Source organism: Octopus bimaculoides, chromosome 21, assembly GCF_046866305.1.
Source record: "Octopus bimaculoides isolate indiv1 chromosome 21, ASM4686630v1, whole genome shotgun sequence".
NCBI classification, from domain to species: Eukaryota; Metazoa; Mollusca; class Cephalopoda; order Octopoda; family Octopodidae; genus Octopus; species Octopus bimaculoides.
This window is the reverse complement of record NC_142948.1, coordinates 30,697,081-30,711,567: the sequence shown is the minus strand read 5'-3', so window position 1 is coordinate 30,711,567 and position 14,487 is coordinate 30,697,081. Positions and strand designations below refer to the sequence as shown.

The following is a 14,487-nucleotide window of genomic DNA, read 5'->3' as shown; positions in this document are numbered from 1 at the left end:
AAATGTGTGAATCTGAGAGGGGAACTTTTCAGCACCCCTTTGTATATAACACATAGAAATAGCTGTGTGGTTAAGAAGTTCATTTGTTAACCTTGTGGCTTCAGGTGCACTCTCACCATGTGGTACCTTCTACAGTAGCTTTGGGTCCACCAAAGCTAATGAGTGCTTTGGTGGATTTGGTAGACAAAAACTGAAAGAAGCCTGTCATATATATATATATATATATATTCTTTCTTTCTCGCCCTTTCAAAGCCAGGCACATGGGCCCGGTTTCCCGGTTTCTATGGCGTTCCCTGTCTTCCGTTAAAATGTGTCCAGCCTTTATTTTGTAGTCACTAATCCTTTCTCTTATAGGCACAAGGCCTGAAATTTAGGAGAAGGAGATGAGTCGATTACATCAACCCCAGTGCACCACTGGTATTTATTTTATCAACCTCAAAGGAATGAAGGGTAAAGTCGACCTCAGTGGAATTTGAACTCAGAACGTAAGGACAGAAAAAATGCTGCTAAGCATTTTGCTCAGCATGCTAATAATTCTGCCAGCTCACTGCCTTTCTGTAGTCACTAAGCAATAGCTTATGTCAATTACTAGATTTTTCACTAAAACGAGACATATTATTGACAATTACCAGCCCATCCTGTTTCATAACAAGAATGAAGTTTATCTGGTTTGCATGTTTACCTGACTTGAATATGAATAAATGGTTGGTTGGTTGGTTGGTCTCATGAAGATCCTGTTGCTGATGGTTAGCTCATTTTGTCACAGAAATAAAAAAAAAACCTTGATTCATGCTCATTTCTCAAACCATTTCCACAGGCAGCAAGTACACAGGAACAGCCATTAAGGTGTTATTCAACATACTCATACTTGGTGAGATAGTGATGTCACTGCAGCAGAAATATTAAGACCGATCCTTCTGGTGATGTAAAGCACTCATGGCAGTGTCACATAAAAGTGCCTGTGCGGTGACACGTAAAAGCATTCGCAATAAGGCAGACGTTCACCACTTATTCAACTTACTCCCAAGTGTGCTATATTCAACAAAGCATCAGAATGTAGGATCTGGTGCCAGTCATGCTTCTCCACAGTTCAAAGATTTGAGCAAAGTCGACTCCAACATCGAGACCAACTTTGTGCAAGTATGAAGGCACGCTGGCAAAATGCTGCTCCTCTAAATTTAACCTTATGAGCATTACAAAATATCTTTTTTAATGTTAAAATACCATAATAAAAAACATGAAAACCAGACCATGCTTTAACTTTATTCAACTGATATATATATATATGTGTGTATATATATATATATATATATATATATATATATATATATACCATATATACCATACACACATATATACAAACAGACAGACAGACAGACACACACACACACACACACACACATATGATATATTCATGTATAATGGTTTCAATAATAGGAGAGTAAAAGTCAACAAGAGTAGATTGTGTGAATTTAGAGTTAGGTTTGTCACGTAGGTTGTTGAACCAATTTATTACTGAAGAACTGTTTTTCCAGAGCGGAAGGTTAGTTGACTGTGTAATTCTATCATGAGTTGCATTAACTATGACCTTTGTGATTCTGGCTAATTCACTTTCAGTAGAATTAATGAGCCTGCATTTTAGAGTCAGTTAAGAAATTAGGCTTATGGTCTTTTAAAGTAATGTAGTATGGCCTAGCTGCTAAACATTGTATTCTATCATTTATCTAAGTGGCCAAAGCTAACTGTTTTGTTTTCTTGTTAATGAAATTGCATGTTTTAGGATTAGCTTTGTTATGTGTCTTTGGCATATTACTAGAAAAATGAATGTTTAAAATATTCAATAAGACAAAAAATATATTCAGCAAAGCAGCTTCTATCTAAAACAATGCCCTTAAAGTATGCAAGCTTAAAGAAAAGTTACAACACATTCTCTGATACACACAAACAAGTAACAAACAAAATACAATCAGAAAACACACTTACCTGGTTCAACCTACACTTTAGCATAACTGTAACAACAAATGTGGCATAAACTTTTCTATCACCAATTACCAAACACTTCCCAGCTAAACATGAATATCACAAACTATTTAATAGGAAAAATGCAGAAGTTATCTACAGCAGTACAAAAGTATAAAGTACAAATACTAAATGACAAATACTAAATGAATCATTATTCCAAGCATATATGCGGCTGCAGAGTTGCAGTGTCATGCTTGAATGAATTCATTGCTAATTTTGTCCCAATTTAGACTTAATTTTTTGAAAATTGAAAATGATCAAATTAGACATTAGTGTAAGAGAAAATTGACTTGGAATCCAACAGAGGAAAGAATATTGATTGTTAAACACCAAAATTATCCAGATATTTTATTAACAACCTCAATTATAATCAGATTCTTAAGAAAGTAACAGTCACCTGACTATGTTTCAGATCCTCTCAACTTCAACAACAACCAGATTTTATTCTTAAAGACGATCCAACTATACAAAATATAATGTGTGTGTGTGTGTGTGTGTGTGTATATATTTGCAATGTAATAATTTCAAACTGGCAGGGAGACGAAAACGAGAAATCATAAATTACTCATTTTACCCAGGTTACTTATTTTGCTGCCTCCTCACCACCGTCACCAGCAACCTTGTGTCGTTCTTTTATTCTTTTATTTGTTTCAGTGATTTGATTGCAGCCATGCTGGAGCACTGCCTTTTAGTCAAAGAAATTGACCCCAGGACTTATTCTTTGTAAGCCTATAGGTCTTTTTTGCCAGACCGCTAAGTTATGGGGAGGGCGTGAACACACCAACATCAGTTGTCAAGCGATGGTTGTGTGACAAACACAAGCACACAAACATACACACACAATATATAAACACACACAGACACACACACACACACATATATATATATATATATATATATATACGACGGGCTTCTTTCAGTTTCCGTCTACCAAATCCACTCACAAGGCTTTGGTCGGCCCGAAGTTTTTGTAAAAGACACTTGCCCAAGGTGCAATGCAGTGGGACTGAACCCGGAACCATGTGGTTGGTAAGCAAGCTACTTACCACGCCGTCACTCCTGCGTCGATAAATTACGTAGCAGGAAAACATCGAAAATCAACAAAGATTTACTGAGAGTAAAAGATTGTTATTGCTAAGTACACATTTACATTACTGACATTGTTTATCAATCTAAATTCTTTAATCTTTTAGAATAAGTCATATTTAACTTGATTAGTTTACAAAATTTAAAATAGGACAATGGAGTTATCTCCCTTTTCATTGAAATCTCGATGTTTGTTTAACGGTGAGAGTACTTGTCTTTGCTGTCGATGATTCTTTGTTGATTCTAGAGATCCTCTCACTACAAGGTTTATTCAGGATATTCAACTCCCAGTTTAAGCGTTACTCAGTACTAAATGCTGGTGTTAAGTGTTACTCATTACTAAATGCTGGTGTATATACGATGATTATATATTGTTATAGGATTTCGTTAAAAGCTATAGGTGACTTAGATTCAAAGAAGTTTGTGTTATAAAGTGTGGTGCTCCTGTTGGGATGGGATGTGTGATATGTATAATTTTTTCCAGGGTTGTAGATATGTATAGTTGTGTTTGTTGATCTGTTTTCTTTCTGTATTGGTTAAGGTCGTGGCGTGTTTTATGTTAGAGTGCGGTGTGTAATGTGTGTGTGTGTACAATATGTGTGAAGAGATATATGTTGGGGTGGTGGGAGACAGTCTATTTTGTGGGTGTCCACCTTGTAGGGGGATATGGGTGCATTGGTGTGTGCTTTGGTCAAACTCTTTGTTGGGCCCAAGGGTATTGGTGGAAGGTTGAGGTTGGGACCTGTGGTTACAGTCATGGTGGGGCATGCAGGTATGATAGGATGTACTTCCTTTCATGTGGGTCAGGATTAAACACTTCACTCCTGCTATTCAGGTAAATATCTGGACGTTGGGTACCCTTCAAAATTTGCACTCTTCTTAGCCAGGCCCAACCTGCACTTCCTGCTGCCATTGAAGTACTGTTTGCATTTCGACAGGATCTTCCACTCTGTGCTGTACTCTGTGGTACTTTCTTTCAAAAGCCAAACATGCTTGACTAGGGTTGTGGTATTGTGTCACTCCAGGATGTTGAAGGAGGACTTGTGGTTATTAAAGTGGATTCTGAAGGGGCCTTCTGTTGTCCCTACATACTTCTGCTCGTTCAGTTGCCCATTGGGTCCTGCGGCTGTTACCTCTGCTTTGTATACAACTGCCTTGGGTGTAGGCCTACCTACTAAAATCTTTTTTACACTAGGTGGTACCCGGCCTTGACCTTCCACTAATACCTTCAGGCCTGGCAAAGAGTTTGACCAGAGCACATACCGTTACAACCATGTACACACATACAAAGATTATATAACACTCCATTGTATTCCTTGCACGAAACTGATAGGTAAGATCAGCCATGATGGATATATAATACTGTACATTTCAGATAATATATATATATATATATATATATATATATATATATATATATATATATAGATATGCAGGGCAGGGAATCGTCAATTAGTAATAAAATTAATAATTAACAATTTTGCCGGGTAGCTCAGTATGAAAACCTTATCGCTATCAATCTGGAGTAATAATTTGTAGTTTTGAAATCAGTAGTTCTTTGACTGCTATTTCTGAATTCTCAGTATGTTGGAGAAGCAGGTTACTGTCAATCCCTATATATTTATGATATATATATATATATATATATATATATATATATACACACACATTTGCCATGCTGGACCATTGAAATCTACAAGATCTTATCATTCTTTCTCTGATTATTTTCTCTTATTCCTTTCTTTTGAAGAGTGTAGGCTCAAAACAAAAACCTTTTACATTTTTTCCTGAGCGTCAAACTAACACACCTACTTGTTGTTCATACACCTGTCTTTGTCTTTTGTTTTTATATCAATTTCAACTATATATATGTATATATATATATATATATATATATATATATATATATATATTATATAGAAAGATAGAAATTTAGTTATGTGTAAAGTAACCTCCTAAGGGATATTAAATATCCAAAGAATTTACTGTTTTTTTTTTACCTATATAAATAACAATGTTATGAACAACAAATAACAACAAATAGGCAAATAAATAAAATAAACATATAGTTTATCAATATATAAATATAAATTAGAAGTAGAAACCAAAATAATGAATTGAACAAATTAAATGATTTAATCATTAAATGATAAATTCAATTCAATTTTACTATTTTATACAAAATGACACATCTAGTAAATTACAGCTGTTTCCATACCATTGAAAAAACAGGTTTTTCAAGAATAATAAAATACCATTTTAAATACTAGATGTGTCGTTTGTATAAAATGATAAAATTGAATTGAATTTATCAAACAATATTTAATTGTACAACTTATTATTTTGGTTTCCATTTGTAATTTATATATACAGGTGCATGAGTGGTGATGTGGTAAGTAACTTGCTTTCCAACCACATGGTTCTGGGTTCAGTCCCCCTGCATGGTACCTTGGGCAAGTATCTTCTACGATAGCCTCGGGTCAACCAAACCCTTGTGAGTGGATTTGGTAGAAGGAAATTATTCATTTACTTGTTTCGGTCATTTGATTGTGGCCATGCTGGAGCACCGCGTTTAGTTGAGCAAATCGGCCCCAGGACTTATTCTTTGTAAGCCTAGTACTTATTCTATTGGTTTCTTTTGCTGAACTACAAAGTTACGGGGATGTAAACACACCAGCATTGGTTGTCAAGCGATGTTGGGGGGACAAACACAGACACACACACACACTCACTATGGTTGGGAAGCATCTATATATTGTATACATTATGTGTGTGTGTGTGTGTGTCCTTTATCTTTTACTGATTTCAGTCATTGGAGTGTGGCCATGCTGGGGCAATGCCTTGAAGGGCTTAGTAGTCAAACAAACTGATTCCAGTTCTTATTTTCGCAGGAAATTGGGAACAATGTCGCTTGTATGATGGTGATGCTCATTTACAATCATCATGATATCAAGTCAAACACACACTCATACATAGAAGTATATAGACACTAGTTATAAATATATTATGCACATACATATATATATATAATGCAGGTACACATATATTATGTATATAATATATATACACATATATTATGTGTATATACAAATGTATATATACATATTCTGTGTATATATACATATATTATGTATATAAACTGATCAATCAGTGAGTAGAGCCAAAGAATGCTATGGTAGTTAATCCAGTCATTGGAAAGGAATGTTGTTGTTGTTCACAAAATCTTCGATATATGTTGTTGTTGTTGACACTCCGTTGCTTACGACGTCGAGTGATCCAGTTGATCCGATCAATGGAACAGCCTGCTCGTGAAATTAACGTGCAAGTGGCTGAGCACTCCACAGACACGTGCACCCTTAACGTAGTTCTCGGAGATATTCAGTGTGACAAGGCTGACCCTTTGAATTACAGGCACAACAGAAACAGGAAGAAAGAGTGAGAGAAAGTTGTGGTGGAAGAGTACAGCAGGGTTCGCCACCATCCCCTGCCGGAGCCTCGTGGAGCTTTAGGTGTTTTCACTCAATAAACACTCACAACGCCCTGTCTGGGAATCGAAACCGCGATCCTATGACCGCGAGTCTGCTGCTCTAACCACTGGGCCATTGCGCCTCCACCTTCGATATTATATAACGTTTTACAAAATTAACAAGTCAATACTTGCATGCTGTTTCATTGTGTGAATTTTCTCATTGAAATTCACTCAAATGATCGGAAATTTGAGAGACATTATATGGTTATTTGTTATGTTAGAAGCAACAGCGAAATCTCAGTGAAGCTTTGTTATGGTCATAAAGAAAAGGTAATCCTAGATACACTATGTTCGTTCACTGGTCACAGTGGAAAAACCTTTGATCATAGGAAGTGCTTTTTAGTTCAGGCATTTTGCGATAGCCATTATGTAGTCGTTTGACATGCTAAAAATAGTATTCCTAATCCCTGAGTATCTCCATTCTTATGGGCTTGTAAGTGCTGGTGCCATGTAAAAAGCACCCAGTACAACCTGTTGGTGTTAAGAAGGGCATTCAGCCATAGAAACCATGCCATAACCGACATGGGACCTGAACAGCCCTTCAGCTGATCAGCTTCTGGCAAACCGTCCAACCCATGCCAGCATTGAAAATGGACATTAAATGATGATGTTGATGATGATGAAGATGAATTATCTTATAGCTTTGAGATTTTAGTGATATAATTGTTTATTTTTAGAATGGCATTGTAGGATAGGTGTAAGAGGCTGGATTTAGTCAGTTTGACTGTAAAACAGGTAAAATATTTTGGGTCTGATATGGTCAGTTTAAATGCTAAAGGTCATTTTTACAAATCCAAAGGTTTTACAATCGTCATCTCCGATATTTAAAACGTAATCAAAAAGATTACGATTTTCGGCGAAATAATTACTGTACTATTTTATGGGATTGTTCAATATAATATTAAATTACATTTTTTTTTTTAGATAAAATAATAGAAATAATAATATTTTCTGTTTTTACATAAAATACTGAAAAATATTCAGTTTTATTTTTGGTATTATGTAGTCAAGAGTACATCTGTGCCTAGGGACCCGGATGATTCCATGTGGAGCCCTTTTTAATTATAGGCTTGTCCGTCTCGCTAGGGGTGACTGATAAGCATTGAACAACGAATCTCCCGCCAATTTTACATCAATTACAAAATACATCACAACGCGGTGCCTATTTTAAAAGACGGTGAGTTTCTTCGGCTATTAAAGAATAAAAAAGTTGTTTAGCCTCACGTCAGACACTGAACTTGTAGATCGATTAATCAAAAGCATCCCAATTGCAGTCATTCGTTTCTTTTTCATAGGGGGAGGGACGAGCGAAAAGGAAGAAGAAAATAATTCGAAACAAAGAAAACAAAGAGAGGAATAGAGCAAGGTAGAGAATGATGAAAGGTAGATATTTGGAGGAAGAGATGAAAAGTAATTTGGGAGAGATTAAGCGGAGGGGAGAAAACACGGAGCGAGTGAAGAGGAAAGAAAATGAATTGTACAGGGTGTTCACAAGGTCTGGGTACATGGAGTAAATAAAATCATAACATAAACAATTAAATACAAGAAATAATAATTTCTTAAAGTATGCGTTAATCCCCATCTACCCAGACTTTGTGCACACCCTGTATATATGAAGAGGGTGTGAGGAGAAAAATAGTTGAAGTGAGCGAGAAGGAAGTGACACTTAACTAAAGAGAAAGAGAGAGAGAGAAAATATGATTTGAGAAAGAAATGAAACTGTGTGTGAGAGAGAAAGAGACAAGTGACAGAAATTTACGGAAGTGAGTGCTACAAAGATATTTCGTATTTGTGTTTCGTTTGTAAGATTCTTTATGCGAATTGAAAAAAGAAAACGAATGACTGTTTAACCAACAAGTTAAACAACTGATTGATTGGTTAGTTGGATGGATATCTAACCGACTAATAATAATAATAAAGGAGGAGATTTAAACCGGTGCGTGTGTTATTAATATTGGCGTGATGTCTCTTTTGAGACAACAAAATAAAGATAGACAGAAAATATGAATGAAATAGACGGAGTGCAGGTCGGCACGGAGGGTAAAGAGAAAGTTTGTGATTTGTCAAAAACACTGGCGGAGTATGAGGTGGTCAACAGAGAGAGAAAGAGAGAGAGGAAAAGACAGAGAGGTGAGAGTGGAAGAGAGAGGGTGGAGGAGACTGAAAAAGAAATAGAAAGATTAAAACTGAAAGGGATTGAGACAGTGCGTGAGTGAGAGAGAGAGAGAGAGAGAGAGAGAGAAACAATGAATTACTGGGTAAATGAGAAAAATTCAGTGATCGAAGCCAAAGTATTTGCCGATCGCTAATTGGCTGGTTTGTGAGGGAGGGAAGAGGTGAGAATGAAAGTTATTAAAACTTTTGATTGTATACTTTTTAGTGAAAAAAAGGAAGAAGAAGAAAAGTGTCTTCTCTCTTTGTTTCTTTCTCTTCCTTTTCCTATCTCTCGTTCCCTCTTTCTCCCTTCTCTTTCCCTTTTCTCCCCCCCCCCTCACCTAACAACTGAAAGTGAGGCTGGTTTTTGAGGTATAAAATGTTGCCAACTCTTCAACTTTATTAAAACTTTCTGTCAGGTGTCTGTTGTTGTATAATTCATTTCATTCAACACTCAAACGGACCCACTGCTATCTTTCGCCCAAGCACATCTTTATCCACCTTTCGTATTTTAAAGAAGATACCAATTCTGGTTTTTTTTTAAACAATAACTTCATCGTGAAAACTCCATTAATTTTTTAAGGATCAAAACACAAAAAAGGTAAGTTTTGTTGCGATCACTTTTTATTCTTGTTTTCGGGAAGCAAAATAGTGTCCCTGTTGAATAGAGTCGGAAATTATGTATCGCGTGTTTTTTATCCCTATAGATTACAATTCTGTCACCCCCCCCCCCTTTTTTTTTTTTTCATCTGGGGACTCCCCTATTTTCCGTAAATTTTCAGTTTTGTCTGAATTTAGGGAAACGTAAATCTGAACCCCCCCCCCCAAAAAAAAAAATTACGCAAATGGAAAAAAAAAAAAAAAATTGGCAGGTTAAAAAATTACCCTACTTAGTTTTTCTTTCAGAATCGTAATCTATCCAAGGAAATTACATTTCGGCACATTCGCACAATTAATATATATATTTATATATATATACACGCGCGCGCCTTGTTTCGAAATAAGCTCTTATCTACTCGATCCACGTGTAATGAACAGCTGAATTTGTTAATTGTTGTTAAGGTCGTTGCTACCGGCTAACTCCATTCCTCCCAAATTTAAGGCTTTCTGCCATGCGAGAAACAATTATTTGCCGAATCGTAATCAAAGTTGCGCGCTGTACGAATCCTAGTGTGTTATATATTAAGCAGAGATTTTTTTTTCTTGTATTGCTTCAAAAATCTTAACCATCATATAAGTATTTTCTATGTGTATCCTGGATTTTGACTGCAATAATTTGAGAATCCGTCAACAAACCACAAATTGGTGCCGCGCTTGACTGTTTCCTCGTAACTTGATTATGTGAAATGCACTTTTAAAAAGATTTTGCATTTATATTTTTTTGGCGATGTAGATTACGATGGTGTTAATTAAATTGCAGGACGTATTTTTTCTACGGACTTAAAATCAGTCTTTACTTCCTGAAGTGCTAAAGCTATCGGGGAAGTACGTTAAGATAAAACTTGTAGTGTTCCTTCGGGAAAAGATATATTGTAAATTTATCATCTATACTTTTTGCCTTCACAAATCATAACCTAGTCGATTTTCTTCAAACAAAAAACAATGTTTGGCTGATGTAACTTTAGGCAGGATGATGTAAGCCAGACTGGATGGTTACGGTTGGAATGCTTTCGATTATAATTCTGCTTGCTTGATCAGTAGTGGCTGACTGAACGTCCAAACGATTTTCTAAAACCTGCTGGGAGACTACGTACGTGATCCTTCAAATTACTAGAAATAGCAGCTAAATCCTTTTTTTTTTTTTTTTTTTACATCACATTCTATTATTTTCAAAGTTTACGTTGAATAATGTAGTGCTACATTTATACACTGTTTGGTTAAAAGATGTGATGCTTACAGCTATCAACTTTTTTTTTTTTACAATACCCACTATAGTGCTGTCTAATTCTCTGCAAGAATGGCTAAACATTAATAAAACTAGTTGCTAAATTGAAAAAGGTAACGATGTATTAAATAACTTTTTATTTATTATTAGATTTGATCTAGCTAAGATATTTTGTTTGCATCTTTGTTCTTTTGCAACTCCCTTCATTTTGTCTTTATTCTCAAATAATGTTCCCCCCCTTCACTGTTTTATAGTTTTTTCCGCCCGATTTCGATGTACATGTGTGTGTATATATACACATATATGGTGTGCATGTTATGTATGTATAACGCACACACACACACACTCTATCTCTGTCTTTAGCAACACAATCAGCTTATTGTTTATGCTGTATATTTTACTAATTTATCCATTAATTACTTCATTAAAACTTGACCGTTATCCAGATTTTGTGTCTGTGCACCGTTTTTCTTTAATTATATTTTCAACGAAACTTTTTCATACAATTTTGTTTAACTGTTTATGTTGTCTGCTATTCGATATTAATATTTCGTCTAGACCCAGGCCAAAGACCTCTGGTCGACTTGACTAAAGGTCATAGGTATTCCATTAGTATTCATACATTTGATAATGTAGTTATAAATACACTAAGTTGGTGAAAATTAAACTCTGCTATTTCTAGCAGGTCAAATAAACCACGTAGGGACTCCTTCTCGCTCTATAAACTCAAACTCGCGCGTGCGCTGCCTCGCGGGCTTTCTATTTAACCACGAGGAACCCTAATCGAGCAGCGAGGCCCATATAGGCGTTTATTGTAAGGTTATGTAGAAAAGACTATATTATCTGCGATAATGTAGTCTTCCTTATGATAGTCGGAAGGGTGATTCGGTTCGTGAGCAACCACGTATACAGATCGTTATGTTACGCACTTGTCCTACATGTTTGACAAGTCACAAAACGCTTTGTGATGTCAAAGATTTCATTTGAAGTTTTTATTTTATTTCTTTTTCCTGAGTGCCACGTTTGTCATGAAGGAAGGGAAAATATATTAAAAAAAATTATAATAAGTTACTAACATGGTTGTCTTCATCAAACACTTGACATCTTATTATTACTTGGACTTTTTCAAATTCTGTCCCACGGTTGATTTCGCCTTCCATCCTTTCAAGGTCGATAAAATAAGTATCAGTCAGTTACTAGGGCCGATGTAATTGTCTAGGCCCCTCCCTTGTGCCTATAGTGGAACGGATTATTATTCTTTCATTTGTTTCAGTCATTTGACTGCGGCCATGCTGGAGCACTGCCTTTAGTCGAGCAAATCGACCTCAGAGCTTAAATTTTGTAAGCCTAGTACTTATTCTATCGGGCTTTTTTTTGCCAAACCGCTATGTTACGGGGACGTAAACACACCAGCATCGGTTGTCAAACGATGTTGGGGGGACAAACACAGACACACAAACATACACACACACACACACTCACACATATATATACATATACGACGGGCATCTTCCAGTTTCCGTCTACCAAATCCACTCACAAGGTTTTGCTCGGCCCGAGGCTATAGTAGAAGACACTTGCCCAAGGTGCCACGCAGTGGGACTGAACCCAGAATCATGGGGTTGGTAAGCAAGCTACTTACCACACAGCCACTCCTGCGCCTACATAAACTTTTAAAATTATATTTCACTTCAGCTCAGTCTTAATAGAGCAAATCTCTCTACCCGTTGACCAAAGGTGTTCCAGCCGTAGCCATCCTATTTATTTTGCTTATCAGCGACACTACATTGTGCAATGACGAGTTTAAAAACTTCTTGCTCAATCTTGATGTGTGGATTTATGACAAGCTGAGATTTTTTTTTATCACTAAGTTTAGCAATTCTTTGCAGAGAATTACAAACAGCACTATAGTGAGTACTATAATTAAAATTGATGGCTGTAAGCATCCAATATCCCTTTGTCTCGTGTAGCAGAATGATTTGAAGAAATATTTAGGAACTGAATCTGATAAGTGGAGCGTCCACATTGAGAATTTAAAAAACCCTAAAATCCCGCGTTGGGTATTCTGGCAATCTCATATCTTATGTCTTATCTGGTTTTGTTTTCAGACGTAAAGAAGTAGTGTGATTTGAGGAATATTTTGGTTGCTAGGCGAAGTTTTTCGCAAGATTCTGTAAACTTATCCGTCGAATGAACGGTATCCCAATTCGGTCGACTTTATTACACTATCGTCACGCTGATTTTGCGTGTGGAAGATGTTTTATACACGTGTCTCTGAAATGTTCAGTCACTCATTGAGCAGCTGCAATAGTTACCCACCGTCGAAACTAACTCATGATCCCTTGTACTTGTTTATATTTCTTTAGTAGGTTAAAATAACATATTTGTTTACGTGGAAGCACGAGAGCATCCACGTGATCAGCTTTCTGAGACTTATACCGATGGTGATTCATCTCAATGTGAACCAGCTAAGTTTTCGAACTTATTAAAAAGTGTTTGTCGCTGCACTTGCTAGAAATAGCAACCGCATCTGCGTCAACTCACATTCTATTATCTTCAAAGAATTATTACCCTGTGTAGTCCAAAATATACACGTGATGGTCGCAGTTGGAATGTATTCTTGTTCGGCATTTACTCTTTTACTTGTTTCTGTCATTTGACTGCGGCCATGCTGGAGCACCGCCTTTAGTCGAGCAAATCGACCCCAGGACTTATTCTTTGGAAGCCTAGTACTTATTCTATCGGTCTCTTTTGCCGAATCACTAAATTACAGGGAAGTAAACACACCAACATCGGTTGTCAAGCGACGTTGGGGGGACAGACATACATATACACAATGTTTCAGCTGATATACCCTCTAGCCTTCATCAGGTGTCTCAGGGAAATTTCAAACCTAGGTTCTCATTCCTAAGGTATTTTTCGATGTTATTATTATTATTCAGGTCACTGCTTGGAATCGAACTTGGAATCTTGGGGTTAGTAGCCCGCACTCTTAACCACTATGCCGTATGCTCGTGGGTATATGGCATATGTGAGAATAGATACACTTCGTTCACATTTGAAGCGTACAAATATAGTTTGTTTACATTTGCAATCACATTTTAAATCTGCATCAGTTAACCAACTGGGTTTATTGCCTCCTCAGCTCAAAGATTCCCCGTTCTACTCTTTCCCCCTTCTCTCATCATCCTTGATGTACCCAACCTAATCAGGCTCTACACTACTAATCAGTGCATTCGGTCCTTCCTTCACAAAACGTCTGTCTTGTGGAATTCTCTCGTTGTTTATATCTTTTCTCAGTTCCTTAATCAGCGTTGGATTAACCATTTAGCAAAATAAGCGCGTGGTTAGAGCACCAAGTGGGAGAGAGGAGAAACACAGAAATGGTAAATGGAATACAGCACAGAAGAAATCTCTTAAATCTTTCCAAAAATATCTCTGCTAAGTATAGAATCAGATGTGTTATGTAAGATGAATTTTGAGGATTTGTCCAACCCATACCAGCATGGAAAGTGGACATTAAATGGCAATGATGATGATGATGATCAAAGTATGAGAAAACTTTAAAAATATAAATAAAGTGGAAACAAAAATAAATATTTTTCATCTTACTGTTTTGTTTCATTTTTATATTTTGAATTACATATGGGGGCGCCACAATCATCTGAGTACTTAGGGCCTCTGTGGGTCTTAAATTCAGCTCGGTCCTTTATCAGAATGTTTCATTAAAAAAAAAAAAAAGAAATTAATCTTTGCAGATTCTGGTTTAAAACATGAGATCCAAAACCGTATACAATTGTATTTTTAAAGA

General features: G+C 36.4%; 1 protein-coding gene across 2 annotated transcripts in view; it reads left to right on the top strand.

Annotated features, from left to right (window-relative positions):
* Positions 1–14,487, top strand: part of LOC106875608 (glutamine synthetase) — a 70,390-nt gene that overhangs the window by 46,460 nt on the left and 9,443 nt on the right. Inside the window, exon 1 of one of the 2 annotated variants that reach the window (XM_089339008.1) lies at positions 9,135–9,392. The exons of the other annotated variant lie outside the window; for it this stretch is intronic. The gene's annotated coding sequence lies outside the window, so the exon portion shown is untranslated. Of the gene's footprint in view, positions 1–9,134; positions 9,393–14,487 lie in introns of those variants that run through there. 2 annotated transcript variants of the gene reach the window in all.